Source organism: Neofelis nebulosa, chromosome 3, assembly GCF_028018385.1.
Source record: "Neofelis nebulosa isolate mNeoNeb1 chromosome 3, mNeoNeb1.pri, whole genome shotgun sequence".
Lineage (NCBI taxonomy): Eukaryota > Metazoa > Chordata > Mammalia > Carnivora > Felidae > Neofelis > Neofelis nebulosa.
The window spans coordinates 1,124,654-1,130,647 of NC_080784.1; the positions used below are offsets into that span (position 1 = coordinate 1,124,654).

Here is a 5,994-nt window from a genome sequence, read left to right on the forward strand (position 1 = left end):
TCCTGGCGAGGGCGGTTCCCAGTGGAGGCGTGTTTCTCCTGAGGGCTGTTCCTGGCGAGGACGCGTTTTTGGCAAGGGCGTGTTCCTGGCGAGGGCAGTTCCCTGTGAGAGCTAGATGTGCTCAGGCCCACAGGCTACTCAGTGCAAAGCAACGTGTTTTTTGACATCTTCTTTCAGGAGCTGTTTTGACTGTAGTTTCTCCAGCTCTATCTCCCTGGTGCCTGAAATGCTATGACAGCCACTTAGACCAGTGCCATCAAATTGAGAAGTCAGAGTCCTCAAAGATTCCAGGGCCCCGAGCAGTTCCTACCTGAGAGACCAACATCTAATTCAACAAAACGCCTTTTAATTGTGAAATAACACTACAGAGGAGAGGTATTTTTTCTTCCTAACATTCAACTTAAAAATAACTCATCATGTTATGCAGCAGTTGAGTAAAGTACTCTGACCAGACGCAAGAAAAAAAAAAAAAACAACTCATCATGCGGTTGGTGCCTGGATAGCTCAGTCGGTTGAGCGTCCACCTTCGGCTCAGGTCATGATTTCGTGGTATGTGATTTCGAGCCCGGCGTCGGGCTCTGTGCTGACTGCTCAGAGCCTGGAGCCTGCTTGGGATTCTGTGTCTCTCCATCTCTTGCCCCCTCCCCTGCTCATGCTCTGTGTCTGTCTCTCAATAATAAATAAATGTTAAAAAAAAAAAAAAAACCAACTCATCATGAGCATGAGTTAAGAGATGTGGGATAATCCTCATCTTTCCACTAGAAATGTGTTTCTCAAGCAGGTAGAGATCCCAGAGCAGGTATCAAAGGACTTCATGGATTCTGAAGACCCCATTTAAGCAATGTACCCTCAAATGGTTACTTTTTTTAAATTTAATTTTAAAAATTTTTATGCAAGTTAGTTAGCATATAGGGCAATAATGATTCAGGAGTAGATTCCTTAATGCCCCGTACCCATTTAGCCCATTCCCCCCTCCCACACCCCCTCCAGCAACCCTCTGTTTGTTTTTCATATTTATGAGTCTCTTATGTTTTGTCCTCCTCCATGTTTTTATATTATTTTTGCTTCCCTTCCCTTGTGTTCATCTATGCTGTGTCTTAAAGTCCTCGTATGAGTGAAGTCATATGATTTTTGTCTTTCTCTGACTAATTTTGCTTAGCATAATACCCTCTAGTTCCATCCATGTAGTTGCAAATGGCAAAATTTCCTTCTTTTTGATTGCCAAGTAATGCTGCATTGTGTGTGTGTGTGTGTGTGTGTGTGTGTGTGTGTGTATATATATATATATATATATATATATATATATATATATACCACATCTTCTTTATCCATTCATCCATCAATGGACATCTGGGCCCTTTCCATACTTTGGCTATTGTTGATAGTGCTGCTATAAACGTGGGGGTGCATGTGTCCCTTCGAAAGAGCACACCTGTATCCCTTGGATAAATGCCTAGTAGTGCAATTGCTGGGTTGTAGGGTAGTTCTATTTTTAGCTTTTTGAGGAACCTCCATACTGTTTTCCGGAGTGGCCGCACCAGCTTGCATTCCCACCAACAATGCAAAAGAGATCCTCTTTCTCCGCATCCTCGTCAACATGTGTTGTTGCCTGAGTTGTTAATGTTAGCCATTCTGACAGGTGTCAGCTGGTATCTCCTTGTGGTTTTGATTTGTATTTCCCTGATGATGAGTGATGTTGAGCATTTTTTTTCATGTGTCAGGTGGCCATCTGGATGTCTTCTTTGGAGAAGTGTCTATTCATATCTTTTGCCCATTTCTTCCCTGGATTATTTGTTCTTTGGGTGTTGAGTTTGATAAGTTCTTTGTAGATTTTGGATACTAACCCTTTATCTGATATGCCATTTGCAAATATCTTCTCCCATTCTGTCAGTTGCCTTTTAGTTTTGCTGATTGTTTCCTTTGCTGTGCAGAAGCTTTTTATTTTGATGAGGTTCCAGTAGTTCATTTTTGCCTTTGTTTCCCTTGCCTCTGGAGATGTGTTGAGTAAGGAGTTGCTGAGGCCAAGATCAAAGAGGTTTTTGCCTGCTTTCTCCTTGAGGATTTTGATGGCTTCCTGTCTGACATTGAGGTCTTTCATCCATTTTCAGTTTATTTTTTGTGTATGGTGTAAGGAAGTGGTCCAGGTTCATTCTTCTGCATGTCGCTGTCCAGTGTTCCCAGCACCACTTGCTGAAGATAGCATCTTTATTCCATTGGATATTCTTTCCTGCTTTGTCAAAGGTTAGTTGGCCATATGCTTGTGGGTCCATTTCTGGGTTCTCTATTCTGTTCCATTGATCTGAGTGTCTGTTCTTGTGCCAGTCCCATACTGTCTTGATGACAGCTTTGTAGTATAGCTTGAAGTCTGGGATTGTGATGCCTCCTGCTTTGGTTTTCTTTTTCAGGATTGCTTTGGCTATTCGGGGGCTTTTCTGGTTCCATACAAATTTTAGGATTATTTGTTCTAGCTCTGTGAAGAATGCTGTTATTATTTTGATAGGGATTGCATTGAATATGTAGATTGCTTTGGATAGTATCGACCTTTTTTTTAAATTTAAAAAATTTTTTTTAACGTTTATTCATTTTTGAGAGACAGAGAGAGACAGGGCATGAGCGGGGAAGGGACAGAGAGAGGAGGAGACACAGAATCCGAAGCAGGCTCCAGGCTCCGAGCTGTCAGCACAGAGCTCAACGCAGGGCTTGAACTCACAAACTGCGAGATCATGACCTGAGCCAAAGTCAGATGCTCAACCAACTGAGCAACCCAGGTGCCCCAGTATCGACCTTTTAACAATATTTGTTCTTCCTATCCAGGAGCATGGAATCTTTTTCCATTTTTTTGTGTCTTCTTTAATTTCTTTCATAAGCTTTTTGTAGTTTTCAGCATATACATTTTTCACCTCTTTGGCTAGATTTATTCCTAGGTATTTTATGGTTTTTGGTGCAACTGCAAATGGGATCCATTCCTTGATTTCTCTTTCTGTTGCTTCATTGTTGTTGAATAGCAATGCAACCGATTTCTGTGCGTTGATTTTATATCCTGCAACTTTGCCAAATTCATGGATCAGTTCTAGCAGTTTTTTGGTGGAATCTTTTGGGTTTTCCATATAGAACATCATGTCATCTGTGAAGAGCAAAAAAATGTGGAAGCTTCATGAATTTGTTTGTCATCCTTTTGCAGGGGCCATGCTAATCTTCTCTGTATCGTTCCAATTTTAGAATATGTGCTGCCGAAGTGAGCATTGCCTTCACGTGGTTACTCTTATATACAGGTTCATTTCTCTCCAAAAGTTCTACCTCCATTCATTAATGTACCATTTCTTTCAGGGAATATTTTCTGAGTTCTAGTCCTATTTCATAGCTTTCCCAAGCTGATCCACCTTGGACACACCCTTTTTCATTTTCTTTCATGACTCCCTCTTTCATATTTATATCATTCTGTTGACATTATTTGTTAGCTTAATTGCAATAAGAATCAAACCTAAACTCTGAGATTGGGCTTTCATAATTATTCAGAAATATTTCCTGGTAATTCCCAGTTCCTACCCTGTGCTCTAGACCCACTGGTGCCAAAGCCTCAAGGAAACCCTGTGAGCACATAGTTCCATGTATGTGCTTGGTTTCTTCATTTCTTCAGTAACCGCTGGCTGCATTCAGATCTCATAGGGCATGGTGCCAGCCATGTCATAGGGTTCATAGGAAAATCCAACAGAGTTCTACGTGGTGCCAGACCCTGCCCTTAACCTTCCCCAAAGGGCTCATTGGCTAAGATGACACCACAGTTAAGACTACAGGCTTTGGAATCTAATTTGTATGAATTCAAATCCTAAACAAACAAACAAACAAACAAATAAACAAACAAAAAAACCAAACAAACAAAAAACAAAAAAACAACCACCAAATCCTAGTTCTATCTCTTAACTAAGGGTCAGGAAGATGACTTAACAACACCTGAACCTCAATGTCCTGATCCATCAGACAGTGTAAACCTCAAGAGTGTTATCTCAAGCATGTGTAATGTGGCTGCCAGTGCTACTTCATGGTTGGGACTCAATGAAAGGTAACCTATTCAAGGCAGAAAGACACAGAAATAACTAACTTCTTGTAAGATGATTGTGGATCTTGATAGAAGGGCAATGTTACCTTAGAAGAAATGGAAATATTCATGATGTCCTCTTCCACATGGACCACCATTTCTTCTTTCCAGCCATCCGGATCCCAGGAGACCCTGGCCATATTCCTCATGTCTATAGAGTTGGTCCCCACTATTCCAGAGCTCAGTTCAATCCTACACCCACTCACTCAGATTCCTACTTTGTGCCAGATGCTGCCATAGACGCTGCCACTGATGCTGGAAATCCATCAGTGAGATTGATTGGTTCCTTTGAAAATCTCTCAGTCTCTTTTTTCTGTCTACTCACCCCACTGTCTTTCAGCCTCATACAGAGTTAGCATCTGTGCCGGGATTTCTTGTCCTTGCTCTGCAGCTGGCAGCAGAAGACCCTACTGCCTTGTGCTCACTCCCTTCTCCACCTACACCCTCTCAGTGACACAGTCCGTTCCTCCAGACCTCCTACACTCTGGAGCCTGGCTAGAATGCAAATAATTGATTAATCTCTACCACCAACTTAGCGCTGATTCTGGACACAAGCATCTGCCCTAGTGTCTCCCCAAGGAACTCTTCCTGTGGTCAAACATGATGGTAAACATTGCTCACTATGTCACCCTCTTAGACATTTAAAATGCACATGGACTCAGAGAAATCTTTCAGTAAAGATGCCCATTAATGTTTGCCAAGCTGGCATTTCCCAAACTTACACAGACCCTTTCACAAATAAGAGCTGTGCGTAACCACCAGAATAGGTGTTCCACGGTACCTGTTCTGGGAGATGCTCCTATTTATATCATCATTCTGTTGACATTAATTTGTTAGCTTTACTGCCATAAGACTGATGCTACCCTGAGAGCAGTGACTTTGTTGTTAGATTACTTAGTAGTTATAGCAGCTAATGTATATGACTGAGCAGCAGGTAAGCATATAATAGGTGCTCAATAAGAAGTGTCTTCTGGAAGCTCAGCTTCTCTAGAACAATCATGTTTCATATCTCGATTATACCTGGGTCTTATGTGAGCATCACTTTGCGTTGGCTCTGTAGATTTCTGGCCTCTTTGGTGCATTTTTAATTTTTAAAAATGTTTTTTAATGTTTATTTTTCAGAGAGTTAGTTACACAACACTAGTAGGGGAGGGGCAGAGAAGGAGGGAGACACAGAATCTGAAGCAGGCTCCAGGCTCTGAGCTGTCAGCACAGAGCCTGACGTGGCTCAAACCACAAGATCATGACCTGAGTTGAAGTCAGATCCTCAACTGACTGAGCCCCCCAGGAGCCCCTCGGTGCATTTTTTTAAAACAGACTTTATTTTATTTTATTAAAAAATTTTTTAAGCTTATTTATTTATTTTGAGAGAGACAGAGACAGTGTGAGCAGGGGAGGGGCAGTGAGAGAAGGGGGGAGAGAGAGAGAGAGAGAGAGAGAGAGAGAGAGAGAGAGAGAATCCTAAGTAGGCTCCATGCTGTTAGCACAGAGCCTGACCCAGGGCTTGAACTGATGAAACTGTGAGATCATGACCTGAGCCAAAACCAAGAGTCAGATGCTTACCTGACTGAGCCACCCAGGTGCCGCTAAAAGGTTAATTTAAAGCAGAGTTTATAAATAAGGATTTTTGTGAACTATTGACTCATGGGATCATAACAGGTATTAAGGCAAAATCTTCTACAGTGAATCAAGTTTGGATAAACTAGCATTAAATAACATTATTGCAGGATTTCTGGAAACATCTAATGTGTTCATGTGTGCTGTAACACATGTGAACATAGCAGTAGGCATCATCAAGTGTCCTTGACCTGGAAGGCCATTTTTTCCCCCAATGTATTTCGTGGGGCTGGCGTTCTGCAAAAATTCTGTATTAAACATTTTCTCAGTATAGCGTCCTA

The 5,994-nt window shown here is 41.8% G+C and overlaps 1 non-coding gene across 1 annotated transcript; it reads right to left on the reverse strand.

The window, feature by feature from the left end:
* Positions 1–3,136: 3,136 nt before the first annotated feature.
* Positions 3,137–3,243, reverse strand: LOC131508155 (U6 spliceosomal RNA). Its single transcript, XR_009259866.1, has one exon. It is a non-coding gene; the product is annotated as a U6 spliceosomal RNA (small nuclear RNA).
* Between the last annotated feature and the right edge of the window lie 2,751 nt (positions 3,244–5,994).